Consider the following 15,816-nt stretch of genomic DNA (forward strand, 5'->3'; position numbering starts at 1 on the left):
AACACTTCAGCATTTCCAATTGTTGATGGAATTTATTGGGACAAAGTATCATACAAAATTTACAGCCTATTAGGATGCCATACATCTTTCGGGTCTCCATGGGTGACGTCAACATTATGGTCATGAAGCAGGGTCTAGTTTTACCATATAATGCCTTAGACATTTCTGTACCACATCTGAAACATGAGGGTCTTAAGTGGCCCAACCAGCCAACATGTAGGGGTTTGCTAAATTGCCTATACTGCCCCCAAATATTCACTGAAGACGGTAGGCCTTATGCCTCCCTAATCAGACTACAGATATTTCTCTTGCAAGACTGTGTACTCAGCCACTGCCTTTTTGGTAAACAAACCCCCACTGACCCCCACTGACCCCGATGTGCACTTCTGCTCTGCACATCACAATGATATAGAACAAATATGAAACATCCATTGGTTAGAGGAACACAATAGGGTAAGAATCAGGTGGAGGCTAGCTGGAACATTTCATTGCTTCACATCTGATGTTTTTTCTGCTAGCTTTCGAAATTAAGACGGAAACTTGGCCTGAGAAAATGACCTATAACATTTTGTAAAGTTCTGCTTTCTTAAAAAGTTTCAGAGAATTGACGCAAATCTTTTTCGATAAATGTTCAATTTCATTATGAATTCGTTAAAACATCAGTTGACCTTTTGGTAAATGTCTGTACCGTAGTGTAACATCTGTCTTCTTAATATTTTAAAGAAGTGGTCAAAGGTCTGCGGTCAACTGCACCTGCTAATGTTTTGATTCTGTGGTCACTAGTTCTTCATTAAAAGAGTATAAAAGATCTGCTCTTCAGTCCATCCGTTGACCACCTTCTGGAGTGTCTAGCAAGCCATTGGTTCTCCTGGTTAACCGTTTTATTTTAAGCATTTCCTATTGAGGTTGTAATTCTCATTATACCTTTAAACTTTCTCTCTCTTCCTCTCACTTTCCTTGCATTGCCGTGATTTTAAACTTACAAAATTGCATGGTTAAGTTCTTCATCGAAAGTGTGTCTCTGACACTTGTTATCTGCTAGATTGCACGATGCTATTTGTGATTAATAATGTGCTTTTGTCATTTATTGTTTAAATTGTTCTTTTAATAAATGGTGCCACTCTGACTCAGTTCCTGCATTTCACCCGTGTGTCTTATTATTTTTAGATAGCACATTTGTGCGGTAAGTTGGGTGGTAAAACCCACTCTCCAACAGTTGGCGACCACTGCGGCCATGCTTACAGACTTTCTGGACTGCAAGGTGAGGGAAGTCTTCCCCTGTGGTGGAGGCCGGAGATTGCCCCTCGTGCCTCTTGCTGACTGAACAGCCAAGCATGCCCGAGTAAGTCAAAGACCTTTTGCTTTTTATCTTTGCCTTTTTCCTAGGCTAAGCATCTGGCTGTGCACTTGCAGGTGTAGTACTGCCGAGAGCCACTGTTCCTTGCAGACTGGTGTCCTGCCACAACAAACCCTTTCTCCTTTTAATATGACACACGTAAGCCAGCACCAAGGCAGGATTTGTTTTTTGTTTTGAGATTGTGGTTTACCCATGCACAGTTCCTATATTATGTAGTTTTCTTCATATTGCCTGTCTGACAAGATAGGGATTGCTCGTCTCCTTTGGCCTGTCAGTGGAACATGGCATGTGGGTAGATAGGACAGGAAAAAGTCAGACCTCATACCTGATGCGCACCGGTCAAGCACCTCCTATGCTTAGTTTAGATAAGCAAGGGGAGTGGCACCTGCGGGTTCTGAGCAGGTCAGGACTCCTAAAGAAGTGATTGTCAGTGGTGACTGGCAAAGGAATTTATAGTGCTAAAGAAAGAATTAAAAATGTCCAGCTTCTGCAAGTGATCATTAGTGGCGACTGGCAAGGGAATTTATAGTGCTAAGACAGTGATACAAACATCTAGCTTCTGCATGGGATTGTCAGTAAGAGAGTTTATTTACTGCTAAACAGCATTACAAATATCCAGCTTGCGCAAGAGATAGTTAATGGGTGATAAAGAAGAATAAATAAGCTTTGTAATATTATCGCATTCAATAAAAAAGTCTTTTTGAAAGTTCCTTCCTTTCAACAGTACTTTACTTTGTGACTTCCTGTTCTTATCGTGTGAAGCCAAAATAAATGTTCTTCTCTCTTTTGACATCTCTTAGTTTGTACAAATTCGTTCTTACTTTCTATATTCTGGTAAACAAAAGATCACAGTTTTGATGTTTTAAATAATTGTAAAGGAATAGTCTACTTTCTTGCACAGTTGTTGCATGATTGCTAACTCGTGATTTTTCTGTCTTTTCACCTTTCATTGACTCTGTTGCGGTTCTTTCTAAAAGATAAGTGCCTGGTGCATCCATTACAATGGTGTTTCATTTGTTTAGCGAGAAAAACAACTGCGTGTACAAATGTGTATGTATATTTTGTGTGCGTGTTGATTCTATATGTATCCCCTATTAAACTTCCTGTTACTTTGAGCACACCCTGCCCCCTACTGTCACCTGCCCATGACTTGTTGGTAGTACAATTTAAAAGTGCATCATTACATTTAGCTTCCGCATAGCAGGCAAGATTACAATAGGCTCACCTATTTGACATACTGGACCCTGAATAAAATACAAACAGTTCACTTCCCTCAGGTTTCCTGCTTGCCTGGCCCGATAGTAATGGATTCTCCCACTTGACTATTCAGTCAAATGGCAGACAGCGGGGGGGAGAGGGATTTCGCAAGCATTTATTGACCACAAGCCACCGCAGATTTTACGCTTCTGGTCACTATTACAAAAATACACATACACGTAATGAATAATAACCACCAGTAAATAACCAAACTAGTTCTGCACTGAGTCCACAATAGACCGGTTGCTGTGTTTAATAGTCACACAGACACAATAACCACTAACTGAATACCAAAGTGACCTTTTGTCAATAGTGTGGGACATACTGGGAGTTAATTTCACGGCAACAACAAAAGTACGGGTGTCTGTACTGACTCTGATAGAACTACCACCACCGGGTACTGCTCATACATATCCCAGGCCTAACCCAGTGCTTCCAGATACTACACACCCAGGTCTGGTCTTGCCGGACTACTCACAGGGCTCCTTCACTGCTGAGAACACACGCTACATTCCTTTGTGTACTCACCTGTTTCTCTAGTGGTGATTCACAATTGCTTGGACTCCTCTTCAGGATCCACCTATTCTGTGGCATCCACAGATGGAGCCCACAGCCCTAACCTCACCCTCCCGGCCACATCAACATCATCCACATCTAACTCCAATAGTACAATAGAACAAACAGACTCTCAGGGATCACACTCACCACTCTCACGGGCACGCTTAAGGGGTCAGTCACAAGAAGCATGTGCCTGCTCCGGAGGCAGACTACACTCCTCCAGGAAACACTAGGGAATGAGCGCGGCATCAGCGGACCCGACGGTACCACGGATTGTCATGTACCTCATTAACGATCACGTCATTGGCATTTCAGAAGGCCACCCATCTTCATTCATTCCCGCAACGCCCTTAACTAGCGTTGTCCTCTTGACCGTGTTCCAGGTTTTAGGCAGCGATATCACACAAGAGCAACAACTGAGGCTGACAATGCTCCCCACCTACGTTTCCCAAATACATCCAAGAAAATCTCTATAAATAAACATCAATATGGCTACTCCACTGCAGCATGTACTCAAGAACTTCACAGGGCAAGAGCAGCGCATAATTTAACACTGCACCTGAAGGCATCTTTGACCGTGCTACTTTGGACCATGCCAATACCTTCTTAGAGGTCAAATACTCAGGCAGCAAGCTTCAGAATTGCAAAGACACCCTTGATTGATGGCGTATCTTTAAAGAGAACTCAGAGCCCATACTCATCCCCACGGCCCCACCAACATCTCATGTAAGTTGTATGTACCCCAATCTCCTTGCGGCCCTAGACTTGGCCCCAACTTCAAATGATAGGCCAGCTGTTGGTTCCCTTCCAATACCAGATGACCTTCTTCTTCCACCAACTCCCCCAATGAACAATGACATATTGAATTCAGGTCAAACACTGCAATGTCTTACTGGCACTGGCTCAGTTATAGAAGCTGTAGTACCAGGGATGCCAGGTCAAATAGATGCACAACTCACACTAAAGCTTACACCAGCACAAAATACTGTGGCACAACAGCAAAATGATGATGAAGAATGTGACAACGCCTCCCACATATCGTCTCACAGCCAACACTCTCGCTCCAGCGCTTCTCTTATTGACGAACAGTTGCTCCTTCCAACTCTGCGCCGCCCTTTCCAAGAGCAGTTGCCGTCAAGTGAGGCCATGTCCCAGCATATGGACAGTGCACTCATCCTGGACCTTCCAATTACACATCGGCAGTTATGGGACAGTGAGCAAGAATTCTCTGAGATGTTTGCCCATTCAGACTTCAACAAATGGAGAAGCAGGCCTGACTTAAATAGTAGTATGGATACCATAACACTAGGCGAGCTACACACATACTTCCTACACAAAACGCAGTCACCCAGCCCCACAGGCGAGGCTGCAACTGTCAGGCACCTGTCAATGAAAGTAGAGCGAATGCATGACCAACTCACTGAAATGCTCGGTAAGACAGGCATCATAGCACGATCAAATCATGTAAGAGCAGACACCCCACTACAAGAAGCACTGCAGTCACCCACTCCTGGGGGAAGACAGGGTGCTGCAATACCACAAATTAATGATGCCACTGTCTCGGGTATGCCCCAGACAGCTGCAACAACTAGTCATGACAACCCCCCTGCCCAACTTACATTACCACCAGCCATAACATACACTTTTGGCTCGCCACCTAGGTCCACACTTACTTTCATGAATACAGCGCCACAAAAACAGCATCCAGACGCAGAGTAACTAAAATAAAAAATAAAAAGAAGGACATAGCGAGAACGACTAACGGTGCTGGGGACACATGGACAACCGGACAACAAGTCTTATGACGTTTCAGGTACAGCCTCTATGCGCTCCACTAGGCTGAAAAATAAATATAATATTATGCTAAGCCGACAGAGGGCACCACTGAAAATGACCTAATGCCCAATTAAATGGTAACACTTGGGGAAGATTCAGACTTCCATGTCAATCCCTTCACTGAGAATTTGACAGGATGGATGGAAAGTCTAGCACCACAAATGATCCAGTGGCCACGAACTGGGTCCTTTGAGCCACAAAACATGGCAACAGCAGAAGACTGCATCGTACACGGGGAGGGAGGTGAAGACTGGGACTACGGTAACATGAGGTGAAGTTTAAAAATTTGGCACAAATATGCGAGTGAATATGACCATACACGGCCCACAGCAGCAAGAACTAGAGTGACATATCAGATGCCACTACAGTTCAAAAACCCACATGACCCCCCACTGTATGTCCCATGGCCACAAATGGACAAAGACAATCTGAAAAAACAGCTCCCGTCACTAACAGATGGCGCTGGCAAATGGGTAGCAGCCCTGGAAAAAACACACTGCTGGTGTCAACCTCACGGTAGGTGACATCAAGAGTATGCTCATCTCCCTGACTGGAGAAGAAGCAGGAGACATACTAAAAAGTGTCAACAACAAAATAACTCTCACGGGAACAGAATACAATGATGTCCCATTTAACATTATACGACCTTATGTGTGATCCCAGTTGTGCCGCAAATTCCTGGATGTCCCAGACATTGGGTCCCTAATGTCACAGACAATACAACAGAATGAGGACCCAGCCCAGTACATTTCAAGAATGAAAGAAAAATGGCATCAGGAGTTGGGGAAAAATGGAATGCAACTGGAGGGAACAGTAGTTTTTTTTACCACACAGTAAAGAAGGGATTGCCCACTGACGTGCAGGAGAAGTTAGATGGGATAGTAGCCATGAAATGCAAACCATAGCCTGAAATACAAGACCACATCATTCACTTCTGTAAAAAGAAGCAAGAACAGGAGAAGAACAGACAACAAGCAATAGAAAATGCATCTGCCAAATTAGTTCAGCAGAAACCTAATAGGAAAAAAGATGCACTAGATTCAATCATGCTAGCAACACCCGTTAATCAGATGACTGCGGTAACAGGATTTCCCCGGATTGCCATGAATGTATTGGCTGGCAACACACAGGTAGTTGCACCACACATACAGACACAGCCCACTTATAACAATCAACAACAGCAGACATACTATGAAGGCCAGCAGACTAAGTAAAGGAACACAGGGATGCAGGTAGAGGACTGGGACAACAAAAAGTCAGACAACAGCCAGGACCACCCGTCTGCTATTACTGTTAGAAAATAGGCCACTTTCTAAGAGAATGTCGCACCAAAATGCGGGATGAGGAAAGGCTGGGCCCAGGGCCCCCACAACAAATACTCACCCAATTCCCTCAACAGCAGAAGATGCAGCCACAGCCAATTCAGCCCCACGTAATATACTCTTATCGCCCGCCAGTGCAAAAGCAGCCTATGCAGCAACAATCACAACTTCAGACACCCACAGTAGCCCAATTACAAGCACCAATTCAGCAGGTGCAGACACCAGGTCAGCAGCAAAAAACACCCATATATCAGATGATGCCACAAGCACAAACCTTTATACCTCAGGGAGGCACAGTGATTCCGCCCAGCAACACATTCGCGCAGGGCACCATCCAGCAATATCAAGCAGGAGGGTATAATGGTTAGGAAAGCCCACAGACAACACTTGTGTGCCCAGTTTTGTCTTGTACGATGAATGTTGAAGAGGACCCCACTGTCTTTGTCATGGTAAACAATAAGACTTCCAGCTTTCTCATTGACACAGGTGCCTCTTACTCATGTATTATAGGAGGAACACTGCCCATTTCAGATCAGATAGCGGACACACAGGGATTTTCTGGGGCAATAGCCAGGGTCCCTTTCACTGAGCCAGTACCAATAGTGTTAGGAGGCCGCTTGGTGGAGCAAAGTCTGCTCTACTCAACGTGGGCTCCAGTGAATCTCCTTGGGCGTGACCTCATGGCAAAATGAAACATGACAATTCACTTTATTAAAGATAGTGCTATGATGTGCCCCATGCCAGGCACACCGTTGGCTAGAATGATGGCAGTAACTGTGGACTCCTCTTTGAGCGATCAGATAAGGGCCCGTCCAGTGGATGAGCAAGCATTCTCTACTGCAGTACACACCATTGTTGCCACCTCCTCGGAACTGAGAGGCCGCACTGTCGATCTACCGAAAGAGTTCCTTTTTAGGCCACAAGTGTCAGCCTCACAAATATTTAACAAACAAATTATCATAGACATACACTGTCTTGAAATAACCCCTACATACAGGGCCTTCCAAGCATTTGAGGACAGAGCCCGCACCTGGGCCTGCGTAATTTTCATTCAACCTGGAGGGCTAGTATGGGATATTCTAGATGATCAACTGTTTGGAACCCCTGAGCATTACTCAAAACTGAGATTGTCTACAAAACTGCAGTCCCCCTCTCAGTAACAGCAGAAATAAGAACACCGACTACTGCCAAACAATATGACTCTACACGTGATGCTAACCTAGCTCAAGTTCCCCATAACATTTGGACCACTGGCCCAAATGATGTAGGCCTCATTCACTCTGCTGCCCCGTTCAGAATTACACTAAAAAAAGGTGCCATACTACCAAGAGTACGGCAGTGTCGCTTGTCCAAGGAAGCAGAGGAGGGTATTGCCCCCACCATACAAGCATTACTAGATCAGGGAGTGATATACCCCATCACATCTCTACGCAACACCTGTCTGTTTCCTGTTCGTAGGGCCAGGACTAATCAATAGTGTTTGGTTCATGACCTCCACCCCCTTAACAACATTGTGATGCCAGAATTCCCGAACGTCCCAGATTTATTAGTGATTCTCACAAATATTCCTTCCGACGCCCAGTACTTTTCCATCATTGACCTGAAAAATGCCTTTTTCTGTGTGCCACTACACCCAGATAGCCATTATCTGACTTTGTTTACATTTATAACTACTCAAATGCAAAACACCTGCTTACCCCAAGGCTATTGTGAGTCCCCCAGCATTTTTAACAGAGTTGCGAAAGCGGATTTATCCAACTTCCAATGCGACAGCACCCTGCTGCAATATGTCGACGACATATTGCTCTGCAGTCCTACAGAGCAACAGTGCAGAAAGGATACAAAAGCCCTGCTCACAACATTAGTACAAAGAGGATTAAGGTAGACAAACAGAAACTTCAATACTACCAGAAATAAGTACACTACCTTGGCCAATTGCGCTCAGCATCAAGAAGGAGAGTCAACCCAGATAGAATTGAGGCAATAAAATGCACCCCTGAGTCACAAACAGTCAAGGACATGCAGAAATTCCTCGGTTTAGTAAACTATGTTCGTCAGTGGGTCTTTGATTTCTCCACCATCACTGCCCCACTGCTGACAGATGTTAAAATAGGCAAAGAAAGACATAATACGCTAGATTGGACACCTGAAATGAGGACAGACTTCACACAACTAAAAGATGAAATTACAAATGCACCAGTGTTAGGGTTCCCTGACTACACATGCTGTCTTTGCAATAATAAAGAAAGCTAAGACAACTCTCACTACACAAAGAGTATCTGGCTCCGAAGTCATTCTATCATTGCCCTCCTTGAAAGTTGTTAAGTGCCACACAGTAAACACTGCAATGTTCTTTGCCCTCCCCATTGCCACTGCAGACGGGCTCTTCTACCATTGATCAAGAAACAGGGATCTGATAGACAAGGGCGTCAGTAGTTAGAGCACCACAACATGACTCCTCTGATTCCCTAGATATTGTACAGCAAATTACGCTACCTGCACACTACTCAGCCCAAGCAAGGGAACTAGTGGCATTGATTGCCGCCTTGAAAATGGGGCGAACAAATGCATCACTGTTTATTCAAACTCTGCATATGTCACAACAACTATTAACACGTAAAGGTACTGGGAATAGTCCCAGTATCTGGGGGGGGGGTTTAAGAGAATCTTCAACTTGGAGTATATCCTCCCATCAAAACAATTAACCACAAAAAATACTCCAGTTGACCGTAATCAGAGAAATTATTATGTTTATCCGTGTCAAAAGACAGGGAAGACTAGCAGGGAAAGAATGGGGCCTCTCTAGTGAAAGGTTGTGCTAAACACAATCCTGTGTTAGGGAGAAAACACTTCTTGTTTTAGTTACCCTCACACACCCTAGTGGTGTCATGCTTCATCATCGGGTCACCCCGACCCCTAAAAGTCAGGGTGGGCTCGACCACAGTGTTGGGAGATCTTGAAATAGATGAATGAAGGGGGGTTTTAAAGATAAAACACCTCAGGCAGACCCCTGGTATCCCTTTATTCTTGGGTCTGTCTGAGTTGATAAAAAATCTAAAAAACGGGTCTTGTTAGGGTATTATGGTCCTAAGACCCTAGTGCCGACATGTTTCAGTCCCAAGTGGCCATGAAGGTCCTGGACTTTCTTCAGGGCAAATGGAAACCCCCTATGTGAGTGCAATTACAGAGTGGAATTTCCCTATACTCACTGTGGGGCGAGGGCAGAGTAGCTACTCCTCGCAACGTGTAAAGTGTATGTGTATCTGTGTACTGCCAGACTCCATCTGAAAGGTTGAATAAGGGACAGATGCACTGTGAAAATACATTAAAAACACGTTTAATAAATGTGTCATTCCCAATCGGTGTATGGTGAGTACATGCTTGTATTTGTGCGCATGCCTCCGTTGGAGGAGAGGTCCCCTCATTGTGCCACTCATCCTACTTAGCTCTGTGACATACTAGAAATATGTGACAGGTGAAGTGGCGATTTTACTCACATTCTAACACTATCTGCGTGTTAGTCTTATAATCACTGACAGAAAAAGCACCAAATGTAAAAACAGTCTCAAGATTGCAGTAGTGGGAAGTAAAAATGACGTAACCTAGTGTAGGTTCTTAAAAACAACACCATGCACACATACATACACATGCGTTCTTAAATGCTAAATGTGATCATCATCACTTACCAAATGCGGGAGGGCTGCGCGTTACTCAAAGGACCGGATCGATAATGTGGGTGGTCCTATAATTGGTATGAGAAAGGTGGGATGATCGTAGTCGTGAGGGAAGGGAAAAACTGGGAGAAAATACCCCCGGTAACGTGGACAGCATATGCTGAGGTGCGCTGGCATCGGGAGTGCCGGGGAGCCAACTGATGTACTTACTTCAATTGAAGTTCTCATACCCGCATCTGAACCTGCTCCGGTTCCGGTCCTCGGCTTGTGCAATTAACGAGATGTGAGGCCGGATTTTTAAACTTATATTTAGCGCGGAAAGGGCTACGGACGAAGTACGTTCCTTCTGTGTTGCCCGGAAAGTACGTTAGTATTTCATGATGCGTGCAAGGTAGCGTCGCCTGGGATGATGGGAAATGTAGTAGGACGCTAAGTTTTCATTGTGTTAATGTGGCCACTCGTGATGTGCTACAATAGTTGTGGGGGTTCCTTAAGCAGAATGTTGGGATGTCTTAAGGAGTGGAAAATTAAAACTGCAACGCGGTCCCCATCTATGGGACTCAAACGTGATGAATGTAAACAGTCATGTATGTGAGAGCCAGAGGACGAAAACACATTTCGTGTACAGCGCCGCCATATATATCAAGCGCAAGCTCGGCGTAGTGAGACTCTGAGGTCTTAATGGAGTCCCTTAGGGATGAGTTCTAAACGGGTGGTTATAGACTTCTGTTCATAGCTTTTGCAAAGGACTTAATGTTTATCAGGTAGATTCATGGGGAGACATAGTTGAAATATATAAATATATATCTGCATCCATATCTCAATATACGTATCATGAGGGGTATAGTAATGTCCTGAAATGTTGTTGAAAACAAGGGAGAGAGGAGTATCCTAATCATTTGTTGAGTTGGCTCCAAGAGATAATATCGTTTAGTCCAGTCTCATGAGTTTTGAGACTGTAAACTCAACGTTGTTCCTTGTCTAGGAGTCTTTGTTGTAGCTTCATACTACCTTCTACATTCTCAATCACTGTCCATCTTATATCAGTGTCTTTGTGTTGATGATCCACATAATGTGCTGTCAGTTTGGTTGCCGTGACAGCCCTCCTGATAGTACTCCTATGTTCGCATATCCGGATTTTGTCACAACAACAACACATTCCAGAATCCTACGCTGGAGAAGGTGTGGTTTTTTCAAATCAGATGGTACACCTGTTATGCATAGACACTTACTTGAAGAACTCCTAGACACGCTGGCACTGCCAGCTGCGGTAGCTTTAGTCAAATGTGCAGCCCAAACAAATTGGCAAGACTTTGTCTCCAGAAGTAACGCTCTGGCAGACTTGGCAGCTAAAGCCACTGCCAGGGGGCCCCCCTTCCTGCAGTGCTACCAGAATGTCAGCACTCCCCCATCATGCTTGCCCAGAATGTACCTACAAAAGAACAACAGAGCGAAGAAGGTGCAGAGAAAGACACTCCTGATTTAACACTTCCATACACTATTTACGATACACAGCCATATGATCACATTGCACAATTACACCTCAGAAAAATACAGGAAAGTACACCAGATCAAGAGAAAGAGCTGTGGAGGAAGAGGAGAGTACAACAAGATCCCTCAGATTTTATCTACAAACAAACTATGACAGGAAAACCTGTCATACCACAGGCCCCATTGCAGGTAGCACTCAGTCAGTTACACATTCCCACCCATGTTTCATGAGAAAATATGTCCAGGACCATACAAACTGGCTGGTTCGTCCTCAATGCCCACAAACTAATACAGCTTTTTGTTAACAAATGCCTCATCTGTCAACAGTACTCACCAAACCCAACCATGAAAACTGTTGCCTCTACAATTCTAAGACCGAAAGGCCCCTTTAAAGATCTACACATTGACTATGTTGACATGATTGACAGATGTCAAAACTATCCATACCTTATTGTAGTGGTCTGCCCATTCACACGATGGATTGAAGCTGGGCCATGAGTCCACTGCAATGCAAATGCGGCAGCCAATTTCCTGCTCCGAGAGGTCATCTCGCGCTGGGGTTTGCCAGACGCAATCCGGTCCGACAGCGGCGACCATTTTTCAAATGCCATTTTTTCCGTTTTAGCTACCATGCTAGGCATTAAACATAAATTAACATCAGCATATCACCCACAAAGTAATGGCATTTGTGAACGTCCTAACGGCCTGCTCAAAAATAAAATAAGCAAGATACGTGCCACAATTGGAAAGAAATGGCTCTGTTGCCTACCAATTGCTTTGTTTGCACTCAGAAATTCTCAAAGCTCTCATCACCACCTAACACCCCCCAGCTTGTCAGTGGCCGATCAATTAATATGTCAGTTCTCTCCACCAGACCAAAAACTGATACTGAAAGTTCTTCTGAAATTGTGAAAGCTGAAATGTACGAGTATCTGTGTGCACTAACACAGGCTGTGCAGTTCCTTTCTATCCTGATATTGAAGTGGAAGGAGAAGGGCCCCATCGCTCCTGAGCTCCCACCAATCCGTCCCGGAACACAGATCTTTGTTCGAAAAGTTGTCAGACTGTGGAAGGATCCCAAATTTAAAGGACCTTTTAAAGTCATGGATTCTTCACCAACAGTTGCCCGCATTGCAGAGAGGTAAGCATGGATCCATCGAACAGACATCAGGGTCGGCCCTGCACCTCCCCAGAACTAAGAGATGAACAAGATAAAGGCACTGTGTTTCCATTGACTGTCCAAGAAGAAGAAGACGGTTGTCACTTGGTCGTTTATGGATTCAGATGCAGCCACAACACCTGCCGCACAGAAGTGTCCTATGCGAAGTTATGAACATACATTATATTTTACATTATTGTTGGAGTGACACTAGGAATATTTAACTGGTTCACTGGTATTTCTCATTGTATTGATAAAAAGGTTTGTATTTCTCAAAATGTTGAAGTTGCCAACACCACATTGCACCACATGTCACCTTCCCCATCTACCTGCTAGCACATGTACTGAAAACTGCCACCGTAGTAGTACCACATGTTCAAGTTCCTCAGCCAGTACCATCAACACCACAAATACCTATGAGCACCCTGCATCCCCATCTTGTTCCCCCATTGAAAATTATACAGAATGGGACAGTACCCTTGATATCACATTGCGCCCCCCACTATTACCCCGCCTACGCAGAAAGGCCCCAGCAGCGTGGCATCGTGACATCTATATGTCCATGGTTAAATCCCTCCAGCAACCTGGCATCATGACTTTCATATGTCCACTGTTAAGTTCCTCCAGCCACACCAGATTAATGACAAGTCAACAGGGGAGCATGGGGTCCATAACTCACTACTAGAAAACATGTGGTATAGAGATATGACAATGGTTTGAAGGTACAGAACGAACAACGAAATCTCGTTGTGTGTGCTCATACATTCTCCATGAGGTAGGCGCAGGTAGACTGACTTTTCCTAGGGATGTGCATCCACGAATTGCAAAGTGCCTCCTACACTTGTTTCTCTGCCACATTCGGGGCCAAATTTAGGTTAGTCGGGTCAACATAACTGAAGTATATGCTCATACTCCCACCTGGGACAATGGACCAATAGTGTTCGAGGTTCTTACTGATAGAGTCCAGCTTGAGATAAAAATAGAATATATGCATAAACGACGAGTATCATCTATCAAAGACAAGGCTGCTTTAACTAGACAGCAGGGAATTTTAGGGGTATCAGTCCCTTCAGCATCTTGTGATCCTCACAGAAACCTTAGTACATGCCAGAGAAGGGTCATCCTTCAACTGCACTCCCGTGGTTTTGCACATGACAAATGGAGCCCTCCAACAAGCTTACTATGTAGAACAGTATCCTTAGGCCCCCCTGGATTGATTCAGACTATGACGATGAGATAGACTGGGAAGTTGAGGATGAGTGCTTTGACATTGGCCCCAGGAGTTTGGAAGGTACACCTGGGGTGGGGAGAAAATGTCCAAACATAAAAAAGCATTCAAACTAAAGTCGCCTCTTCTCTGTTTTCTAGGAAATGGCACAGTACCTGTGGGCTACAACTCAGGATGCAACAGCACCATTTTCAATTTGGATATGAAATATGGCACCTCTAGTCTAATGGACCTCTACTGGGCTGGCGGAGAATGCCTCTATCTCCAGCTGCCTCCTCCATGGAATGGACTGTGTACCCTGGTGACCATGCACAAAGTTCACCTGGTTGTGCTGGCAGCTAATATCTCCCACATCCATGCCCATCCAATGACGGGCTCTATAACTCTCTTCCACCGACATTGACGTTATGTGCAGTACTCTGCAAACACAGCCTTTGATGACATACTGCAGGAATTATGGCTCTTTAACGATGCTCAGATCTTTTTCGGCAGCCTTATCCCAATGTTCCAGATCAAAGCAAATGCACGCTGGCTTGAGGTGACTCACTACAAAGTCATGTGGGCCCTCAACAGTACCAGAGATGGGCTAAACGCTATTAAGGAGAACTATGCCCCCTGTGGCTTATGGTTCTACAACACCGGTATGTCTTGGACATGTTAACAGCAATGGAAGGTGGAGTATGACGCAAGATCGGGAGCTCCTGCTGCACGTTCATGCCTGCAAATGATGCAGACAATAGATTGCTCACAAATGCCATCGAAGACTTAAACAATATAGGGAAGAAAATGGTTGATGAAGGAGGTGCCAGGGCAGACATAGCCAAGGACTGGTTCGACTTTAGCTGGATGCCTTCATGGCTTTCTGCCCTCCTAAAAATGGTAGTACCGGTTTGCGGTGTGCTGTTGCTCATTTGTTGTGTTGTACAGATAATATGCCATTGTGTGTACAATGTTGGTAATAAAGTAGTAGGTATGAGTTATGCAGGAACAGGAACATACAGAAAGACCCTACATAAGGACAGTGGACCAGGGAATGGGGATAACATAGCACTCTTAGAAGTTGTCGGGCTAACAACGTCAGGGCTGTATTCAGTGCAGCCTGTCACTATTACCCAGAGCCAGATCTATAGCCCTCAACTTCCCTCTTGTAGATTCCAAACAAGAGAGGTTCCAATGTAGGTATGCCATTACTGATGCCAAGGCCTTATACATCCCTCACCGATATGCCCGACGGAGTATATGTAGAGTTGAGAACACAGCAGGACAGACAATGCTCCTATGTTAATGACATGCCTTGGATGCCCCAACAAGAAGGGCCTGCCAAGTATGCTGTGAGAATTTTGTTAAAAAATGAACAAGAGGAGGGAAATGAAGCAGGGTCTAATTTTACCATATAATGCCTTAGCCATTCCTGTCCCACATCTGAAACATGAGGGTCTTAAGTGGCCCTACCAGCCAACATGTAGGGGTTTGCTAAATTGCCCATACTGCCCCCAAACTTTCACTGAAGATGGTAGGCCTTCTGCCTCCCTAATCAGACTACAGATATTTCTCTTGCAAGGCTGTGTACTCAGCCACTGTCTTTTTGGTAAACTAGCCCCCACTGCCCCCCACTATCCCCGATGTGCACATCTGCTCTACACATCACAATGATATAGCACAAATATGAAACATCGGTTAGTCAGAGGAAGACGATGGGGTAAGAATCAGGTGGAGGCTAGTTGGAACATGTCATTGCTACACATCTGATGCTTTTTCTGCTAGCTTATGAAATTAAGACGCCAACTTGGCCTGAGAAAATGACCTATAACTTTTTGTAAGTTCTGCTTTCTTAACCCCTTCAGTGCCACGCCCTTTCCCCCTCCTGTGCCGGGCATTGCACTAGTGGGTGGGGTTCATGACGAGATAGTCTCGTCATGGGCACAGCGCAACCG

This window comes from Triturus cristatus, chromosome 2_2 (assembly GCF_964204655.1).
Source record: "Triturus cristatus chromosome 2_2, aTriCri1.1, whole genome shotgun sequence".
NCBI classification, from domain to species: domain Eukaryota; kingdom Metazoa; phylum Chordata; class Amphibia; order Caudata; family Salamandridae; genus Triturus; species Triturus cristatus.